Source organism: Stegostoma tigrinum, chromosome 11 (genome assembly GCF_030684315.1).
Source record: "Stegostoma tigrinum isolate sSteTig4 chromosome 11, sSteTig4.hap1, whole genome shotgun sequence".
Classification (NCBI taxonomy): domain Eukaryota; kingdom Metazoa; phylum Chordata; class Chondrichthyes; order Orectolobiformes; family Stegostomatidae; genus Stegostoma; species Stegostoma tigrinum.
The window spans coordinates 70,325,862-70,336,160 of NC_081364.1; the positions used below are offsets into that span (position 1 = coordinate 70,325,862).

Consider the following 10,299-nt stretch of genomic DNA (forward strand, 5'->3'; position numbering starts at 1 on the left):
GATGGTGTTGGTGGGAAGATGCAGCATGTACCAGGGATCAGGCACTAACATTCAGAGCAAGTGCTAGACATGCAGAAAAGGAGAGATTAACAGGTACCTTGGAACAAGCCTATTTGGAGAAGGTTGGGTGAGAGGACTGAGAGAAAGCACTTTGGTGGCAGCACCGGGACACGTGTTTGATTCCAGCCTTGGGTGGCTGCCTGTGTGGAGTTTGCACATTCTCCCTGTGTCTGTGTGGGTTTCCTCAGAGTGCTCCCACAATTCACAGTTGGGCAGTCTAGTTGGATTAGCCATGTTAAATTGCCTGTAGTGTTTAGGAAGAGGTAGTTTAGGTGGGTTATAGGTCTGGCTGGGATGCTCTGTGGTTTTGTGTGGACTTGTTGGGCTGAAGGGCCTGTTATGGTTCCAGAGTGTTAACAAGGTGCAGACCTGGATGAACACAGCAGGCCAAGTAGCACTGAAGGAGCAGGAAGTCTGACATCTCAGGCCAAAACACCCCTGTTCAGGTTTTGATCAGGCTGCTTTTAAAATTGGCTTAATGCACCATTCCTAGAAACACTGCAATACCAGGACAACATGTGGGGTGGATGGAGCAAGGCCCTGTTCTAACTCTCTGATCCAAAAATCAGTTTAAGTAAAGGACATATCAGGTATTAAAGCTGATAAGAACAGATACTGGTTTTCCTCAGGTTTTGCCGCCACACTGAGACTGCTAAAAGCAATCCCAGACATCACCGTCACGGAAGCCAAGCCCCAGCACGTAACAATGCCGTTCTACTACTGGATTACCTTGGCTCACAGTTACCTTCCATATTTTCCATCAGCCTGACTGAATGCAAAGACTTGTAAATCACTGCTGATTGTTTTTACTGTTGTTCCCATATTCCTGGGCTTCCTAACTGGGTCAAATAAACCAGCACTTTTTCAAGACCTTTTCTATAAAGCTCTCTTCATCATGAATGCAGGTCATCGGAAATGTACCAATCGAATGAGATAGGGCAGAGCTGATGTCACTAACAAGCGTCATCAACCAGCTCCGTGACTAGCAGCGGGTCAGTGAGATTGCAGCAACAATCGGTACAGAACTGCACACTCAGAGAATGTCCCAGCACAGAGGAAGGTGCTTCAGCCTGTCACTGTCTGCATCAGCTGTCTGTACGGGTAACTTCACCAGTCCTTCCCGATGCCCTGTAAATCTCTCATCCTTCAACTCTCTCCTGAGGGCCATGAATGATTCTGCTTCCAGCGCCCTCTCAGGCAGTGCACAGCCGGCAGGAACCACTCACTGAAGACGGTGGGTCTACCTCCCTTGATAAACGTGGCTCATCGTTGCAAAGAAGGCGAATCATCACCGCCGCCTCCCAAACCCATCCCACCCCGTCTGTTTCTTTGGAATGTGTAACTGCCTGCAGTGTCAATGTGCCTGCAGTTGTAAAAGGGCCTGATTTTGTGCTGTTCTATTCTGCACACTAAACAAACAGAACTGTTAGCAAAGCCATAAATACCTGCCTCTTCCCAAATCAAACCAAATACTTGGAAACAAATTCTCATTCTGATCGAGTAATATCCCTGTCAGGAAGTACTGGGTCACAATTATGAACAGAATTTCTTAGACGAATCAATCTGACCTGGAATATATGAACTCTGGCTCCCAAGCCACTCCAACATCCCTAACGTCACTCCCCTCCCTTCGTGGAAATGAACAGCGTGATGGTGGATATTAAGTTCAGTACATTGAATAAGTCACAAATGGTTTGGCTTCGACTCCATACATTCCAAATATAATCTGCTGATTTAGAATTGCAAATTAAGATCCAAGAGCTGTAGAGATATAAAGGATGGAAACAGACTGATTGCTGCAACCTGTCTATTCGAACCAGATATCCTAAATTATTTTAGTCCCATTTGCCAGCATTGGGCCCGTATCCCTCTGTCTCCTTCCTAGTCATTTCCCAATCCTGATGCTGTTTAAGAGCTGTGACTGTACCATCTCCTCCATACATGCAGCATTCTCTACATGTAAAACTGTCCCTCAGGTCCCTTTTAAATCTTTCGCCTCTCAACTTAAACCCATGCTCTCAGGTGTGGATTCCTTTCCCTGAGGAAAAGATATTGGCAATTCACCCCATCCAACACCGTCATGATTTTACAAACCTCTGTAAAGTCACGCCTCAGCCTATGACATTCCAGGGAATCAGCCCCGGCCTATTCAGCCTCCTCTCCCTGTAGCTCAAACCATTCATTCCAAGCACCATCCTTGTAAATCTTTTTTTTCTGAAACCTTTCAGTTTAACAACTTTCCTGTAGCAGGGATATTATAACTGAGTGCAGTATTCGAAAAGTGGCAATGTTCTGTACATCTGCATCGTAACGCCCAAACTCCGATACACAATACATTGATCAATAAAAGCAAGCATGCCAAATGCCTTCTTCGCCACCCTGTCTAACTGTGACTCCACTTTCAAGGAACTGTGCATCTGCGCCCCAATGTCTCTGTTTGGTGAGACTCCCCAAGGCCCTACCATTAACTCATAAGTCCTGCCCTAGTTTGCCTTACCAAGTCGCAACACCTCACATTTATCTGAACTCTGCCACTCCTTGGCCCATTGGCCCATCCGATCAAGGTCGCATTGTACTCTGAGATAACGTTCTTCACTGTCCACAACAACATGAATTTTGGGGCCATCTGCAAACTTACTAACCATCCCTCCTATGCTTCCATCTAAATGATTTATATAAAGTTATGGATAAGCAGTGTCCCAGCACTGATTCTTGTGACACACCACAGGTCACAGGTCTCCAGTCGGAAATATAACACTCAACCATCACTCTGTGCCTCCTGCCTTCAAGCCAGTCTTGGATCCAAACCACCAGCTTCCACTGGATTCCATGTGATCTAACCAGTCTACCATGAGGAACCTTTTCAAACATCTTTCTGAAGTGCATCCAAACAATATTTACCCTCTCTGCCTTCATCAACCTTCTTTGTCACCTCTGCAAAATACGCAAGTTAGTGGGACTTGATTTACATCACACCAACACCAGAGTCAGATGACTGAGAACAGCACATGAAGCAAAATATGTACATGAGATAACAAAGTGTGGAGCTGGATAAACACAGCAGGCCAAACAGCCCACAGTCAGCAGCCCCAGAGGAGACAGCCACGCTGACACCTGCCGAATTTTCACCATCCCCCAGACCTCCCACTGACTGAGGTCAAACGGTTAGTCCTCAGTCAGGGCTCAGCTTTGTCTCCATTCACCCACACATCCACGAATGGCAGTCACGTTAGGGCATCGAGTAGCTTTTTTTTTCTGCCACCTTTGCCTCTCCAGCTATCTTCTCCTCTATCCATCTTTGATTCACCTCTCCCTCGCTCCCTATTATTTAAGAACCCTCTCCCCATCCCCCTTTTCTGATGAAGGGACTAGGCCTGAAACATCAGCTTTTGTGCTCCTAAGCTGCTGCTTGGCCTGTTGTGTTCATCCAGCTCCACACTTTGTTATCTCGGATTCTCCAGCATCAGCAGTTCCCATTATCTCTGACACAAAATGTGTACATTACTGGTTAAATATACTGAAATAATTTCATTGTCTTGAACTTTAAAATCAAATGTTGGAGTCTGCAGCTCAAACAATATCAGAAGCACTGGGGTGAGAGGAAACCCACAGTTCAGGAAATGCCCATGAATTGGGGTGATGTCACTGAGCAATTGCCCGTATGTGATAACATCACCCACTTGAACACAGAGCGTTTGGGTCTGCACACACAGGTGGTATGCACAAAGGATGTGAGGGTCTGTGGAGTGATTGAAAGGAGATTGATCAGAATGATTCAGGAACTGAGGGATATTAGTTGTCAGGTCAGGTTGGAGAAACTGAAGTTTTTCTGCACAAAGCAAAGGAGACTGATGATCTTTGACAAAGGTGTCTGGGTCTATGTTACTCCTGAACATTCCAGATGTCCTCTTTTTTCAAAAACCACAACTTCCCCTCCACAGTGATCAAAAAAGCCCTCGACCGTGTCTCCCGCATTTCCTGCAACTCATCCCTCTCGCCCACTATTCGCAATAATAACCAAAACAGAATACCCCCTTGTCCTCACGTACCACCCGACCAATGTCCAAATCCAACGCATCATCCTCCAATATTTCCGCCATCTGCAATCCAACCCCACCACCAAAGACATTTTTCAGTTCCTACCCTTATCTGCTTTCCGGAAGGACCACTCTCTCTGTGACTCCTTTGTCCGCTCCACACTCCCATCCAGCCCCACCACCCCTGGCACTTTTCCCTACAACCGAAGCAAGTGCCATACCTGCCCCTATATCTCCCCTTCACACCCATCCCAGGCCCGAGGAAGACTTTTCACATCAAACAGATGTTCACCTGCACATCTGTCCATGTTATATACCTTATCCGATGTTCCCGTTGTGGCCTCCACTACATCGGGGAAACCAAACGGAGGCTTGGGGACCTCTTTGCGGAACACCTATGCTCAGTTCGCAACAAACAACTGCACCTCCCAGTCGCGAACCATTTCAATACCCACCCCATACCCCCCAACTCCTCGAATGGCATGTCCATGCTGGGCCTTCTGCATTGGCACAATTATGACACCTGAAAGATGCAGGAACAGCATCTCATATTTCGCTTGGGAACTCTGCAGCCCACGGGTATCAATGTGGATTTCACAAGCTTCAAAATCTCCCCTCCCTCGCCCACATGCCAAAACCAGCCCAGCTAGTCCCCGCCTCCCCAACCATTCCCGCCATCTCAAGCCCCACCCCCATTCCCTATTTCCTATCCTCACCCCACACCCCCCACCCCGACCTATCCATCCTCCCTGGACTGACCTATCTCCGCTTAACTCCGCACCTAAATTCACCTTCACTGGCTCTAACCCCACCTCTTTGACCTGTCTGTCTCCTCTCACTCTATCTTCTCCTTTATCCATCATCTATCCGCCTCCCCGCCTCCCTATTTATTTCAGAATCCCCTTCCCCTCCCCCATTTCTGAAGAAGGCCCCCGACCCGAAACATCAAACTTTCCTGCTCCCCTGATGCTGCTTGCCTGCTGTGTTCATCCAGCTTCACACCGTGTTATCGCGGATGCTTGGAGACTGCTTTGTGGAGCACCTACACTCCCCCCTCACTGACCAACCCCCATCCCCACTTCCCATCTAGACTCACCTCACCTCTACTAGTCTCATTCCTGCCTCCTTGACCTGTCCGTCTTCCCTCCCACTACCCGCTCCTCCCTCCTCACTGACCAACCCCCGTCATATCTCCCTATCTACACTCACCTTTACTGGCTTTATCCCCAACTCCTTGACCTGTCCATCCTCTCTCCACCGATCTGCTCCACTGTGTACCTTCTATCACTGCCTCCCCCTGTCTATTTATTTCAGAACTCACTTCCCCTCCCTTTTTTCTGAAGAAGGGTTCAGTCCTGAAACGTCAGCTTTCCGGCTGTTCTGATGCTGCCTGGTCTGCTGCATTCATCCAACTCCACACCTTGTTATCTCAGATTCTAGCATCAGCAGTTCCTGCTGCCTCCATGATCATTCATGACCGCCTCTAGCAGGATAGTTGGTCTGTTGATCTTGCAATCATTCCACCCTGTCTGTAATGCGTTAGTTCTGCTGTTTGCAGTGCAAGCAGTCAAATGCAGTATCTATAACAGTTGACATCAGTTTCAGGTACACATGGTTCTGACCCCGCGTGTTTGCTTACACTCGTCACTGAGCCGTTGACCAGCTTCATGGGAATCATAGACTGAGGGATTATCTGGGACAAAGAGTCACAGATTCTGGTGCAATACAATTCTGCTTCTGCTGCTGCTGCTGTGGTTTCCATCACCACATGGATGCCCAGTTTTGAGCTGCAATAAGTGCAATGTAATGTTCCCCAGTTCAGACCGAGTCCCCATCACCTTTCTACCTACTCTGTTTTCTGATATGGTCACACTTCCATTTTAATATTCTCGTTCTTCTGACGGTCTTTCTGTGGTGTCACGTCTCCAATTTATTACATTCCTCAAAACACATTTAACATATTCATCTGAATGTTTTCCCTTCCAGTAGGGGCACCTTCGGGTGGCACGGTGGCTTAGTGGTTAGCACTGCTGCTTCACAGTGCCCAGGATGTAGGTTCAATTCCAACTATCTGTGTGGAGTTTGCATATTCTCCCCGTGTCTGCGTGGGTTTCCTCCAGGGGGTCGGCTTTCCACCCACAGTCTAAAGATGTGCGGGCTAGCTGAATTGGCCATGCTAAATTGTGCATAGTGTTGAGGGATGTGTAGGTTAGGTTGGTAACAAGGGGATTGGTCTGGATGGGGTGCTCTGAGGGTCGGTGTGGACTTGTTAGGCTGGAGGACTTGTTTCCACACTGCTGGGACGTTTTTAAAGTGAATGTTTCCCTCCCTGACCATGACTAAGAGCTCTGCAGTGCCAGAGATGCCAGCGTTATGTTGTTTGGAACCAATGCATTTGTGCAGCTTGCGCTGTCACTCACTTCTCAGTGTTTGGGAATCCATGTTGGACAGGGCGTTTGAGCAAATTTGACACACTTTTTCAGAATTTTTTCAAAAACACAAATTGCTGAAGAAACTCAGCAGGCCTGGCAGCATCTGCAGAGTGAAAGCAAAGTGAAGCTGTTGGACCCAGTGATGCCTTTTCAAAGCTCCCAGTTTCTGCAGCAATTTTTCTTTCTTCAGATTTCCAGCATGCACGGTGCTTTGTTTTGTTGAAAATTCAGTCAGTGCCGATTCATTTCTGGAGAAACTCAGCAGGCCTAGGGGACAGAGAAACAGAGTTAAGCTTTCAAGTCCAGTGAGACCCTTGTTCAGAAATGGAAAGGATTGTAAAATGATCTTTTTAATACCTTGGCAGAGGTAGAGGAGTGGTGACAGGAACCAGAGGGTGTGGGGACGCTGTGCAAGATACAATGGGATTTTACTTGTGGTGAAAGAGGAGCAGATGTACAGTGGGAATAAATAAAGGTGTGAATGGGGGAGATGGGTTCTCTCTATTGAGTGCAATGTTAACAAGACACAAACAAGACAAAGTCACATCTTCTGCATCATATTGTGTTCAACATGTCTCCATTAATAACTCTGAATGTCATGTGCATATATAAGCAATCTTATCAATCTGCACACGCACACTGATTAAACAGTGTATATAAAATCATTTCTCCTCCATTCCATTTCAAAATACCGTGTTTTGTATACATTGTCACTCACCATTCCTTCAGCCAAATTTATTCTGTTTCTTTCTCTGTGTTTTATTTTCTTCCGTCTATGAAGATGAAATTGGCTACTGGGCGCTATCACGTACGTCCCGCCCAGTCTGCACAGCCACTGTCCCCTCTTCCTTACTGTTTCTTAATCACTCACATAGATATTGTCTCTGACCCTTTACTCCCAATAAGCAAAGCAATTGGAAATGTAATGTTTACTTTTGGGCAAAAGCCAAAAAATCGGTAAAGAAAAGCTGTATAAACTACAAAAAAAGTTCTTTGTAACTTTAGACGCAAATTATTGAAAGTATTCTGTTAAAGATAAAATGTTGCCTTATTAGGACAGTGAGAGGAAAGTTCAGTGAAACCCACATTTCGAGTCTTTCTCCAGGCAGTTGTGGCCAGAGACAGTGTTTAGATTGGCAGTTGTTGTGGTGGAGGAGACTTCGGTGAAATAACAACCTCTCATTTGGCTCTTAGGAAAATGGTTACATGTGACACCGCATATGGATGACACGGCAGAATCATTGAGCTTGTGAAGAGAAAGCATCACCTTTCTCCTCTAACTCTGTCATTGTGAGAGTAATTGGAGATGGGCACTAAGACCAACAACAGGCGATGTCAGCATCCCACCCAGAACAGGTATTGTTGTTACATTAAAAGTGTCAGAGTGAAAGGGGTTAACTGGAGCTGTTTGTTCCGTGACTCGAATTAATGTCAGTCTCCATGGATACTAACTGTGTCATTGGAGGATTTCCCTCTTCTATTAATAAGGGGTTTCTTCCAATGCATTATCCCATAGTATCCGTGGCTGTGTCATCCTCAACACGATTGGGATCAGCAGCTCCAGGGAGAGGGAGAGATCAGAATCTGTGAAGAGCAGATTGGGATGTTCCAATAATGGATCAGAATCTCAGAACCATAGACGGGAATGTGACAACAATGTACCAGAATCTGACAGGAATAGATTGGAATGTTCCAACAATGGACAGGAGTTTATCCAATGGCCTTTACTGGCTTTCGATCGATTGGTTCCCGTTAACAATGCAGATGGAAGCTGTACTGATGATTATTCAGGCTGGTTACTATTCCATGCTCGCTATTGTTGGTGTTCCTGGTAGGTCTCTCTATCTCTGTCCATTCATTTATTCTGTAAACTTTGTGAACAGCATCTCAATTTCTATGATCTATATCTGGCAAAGATGTAAACTACTGTATTCACTTTCAATTACAAACTCTATTCTTATTCCATGGCTTTTTTCACCTTCACTTGCAATCACCCGCGGAGCAACAAATGAGTTCATAACCAGCATTGACCCATTTTGTCCTGAGCTGATTTATATCACAATATTCCCTTTATCACCAATAATATTCCCAGTTTTCACTTCTTATTCAATGCTCTTTCGGAATAAACTAAAATCTGCTCCTTTCCAGTTGCAGTTCTCTTCTGGCCACACTTGCAGTGACTAATATTTTAATTGTGTACTTATTCTTATCTCTACCTGGACCTGTGCCATTTGCAAAGTGTGAAGCTGGTTTGATTCTAAAAACAGAAGGTTACAGCTTTGTGTCACCGGTTTCAGCATAACCCATCGATAGCCATGAGTGGGTGCCATGTCCATCATCTCCTCAGTGCAGTGCTCCAATGTATTCATTTGGTGACAGAGGACATCTCTCTTCACCTCACCCCCACTGACCCACTGCTGAGTGGGATACATTACTCTGTCTCCACAGATGAAGATACAGAAAATCTTCCAGAAATTCTACAGGACAGAGTGACTGTGAAAATGAGAAACTGTGGGAGATTAGAATTAATAAAGAGGAATTACTCAAAACTAATTGAACTGAAGTTTGGTACGTTGCTCTGGTACATCCCAGAGTAGACATGGAGGTGGCAATAGAGCTAGTGAAAGAGTTACAGGGTCATACAGCTCTTCAGTCTGACCAGTCCATGTCAAACATAATCCCAAACTATCCTAGTCCCACCTGCCTGGGCTTGGCCCATACCTCTCCAATTGCTTCCTGTTCATTCACTTATCCAAATGTCATTTAAAACTTGTAACTACAAGAAAGAATTATTTGCTACCATACAAAAGTCTTAAGATTGTGGAATTTCTTGTTCCTGCAGATTGGAAAATAACTGTTGTAACCCAGATAAAATCCGGAGTGGGAGGGGAAAAAAGACTAAAATTTGGACAACTTGTTGCCATTTATGAGGAAATATTGGAATCTTTTATGAGGACTGTGAAAACTTGACACTTGGGGAATCATATTATGACTTGGCAAAGTCAACTTAGGTTCGGAAAGGGATATCATCTTTGATAAACCTGTGGAGTTTGTGTCAATTAAAGCATCCACAAATTTTGGACCTGCGTCCAAATTATCCCCAGAAACATCTTCCATTGCTGCTTCACAGTCTTCCTTGCTACAATTGCTCACTCATGTCTTTGTAGTTTCATTTCTCAATTATAATCAAGTCACATCCAAATGTGAGCAATTCATTTAAACTGAAAGAGGGAGGCTTGAGAGAGAAGACATGGAGAAAGATTGGAGTATTTATTAACTCAGTATATGTCATGTATGTATGAGAGAGAGAGAAAGTGAGAGAGAATATGAATGATGAGATGTAAAAATAGAGAAAACTAGAATATCGACAGAAGTAGGTGTACTTTCCTATTTGTTCTGGCTATTCCTGTGTGTTGTGGTCCTTTATCCAGTGCGTGCACGGCTGAGTAATATGTGTATAATAGTTGAAGCATCCACACATGAGGACCAGTGGGAGTGGTGTATTTGAATTTCCAGAGTACTTCTGATACGGTTGCACACAGGTGAATGAATAAAGCTGGAGTCCAGGGGTAAGGGGGAATGTACTACATGGATTGAGAATTGTTCAGTTGAGACCATACAGAGAGTTAATCCCTTTTCCAGACTGAACACTGTTACGTGTTTGGACCACAGTAATTTGAAAGGCATGCAGGCAATTTGGATGTGGCCTGCAAGAGTATACATCTCATTTTGTGTTGATTAAATGGTGCGAGGTTGGGAAGTGTTGTTGT

General features: G+C 45.2%; 1 non-coding gene across 1 annotated transcript; it reads right to left on the reverse strand.

Annotated features, from left to right (window-relative positions):
* Positions 1 to 533: 533 nt before the first annotated feature.
* Positions 534 to 723, reverse strand: LOC125449890 (U2 spliceosomal RNA). Its single transcript, XR_007246993.1, has one exon. It is a non-coding gene; the product is annotated as a U2 spliceosomal RNA (small nuclear RNA).
* Between the last annotated feature and the right edge of the window lie 9,576 nt (positions 724 to 10,299).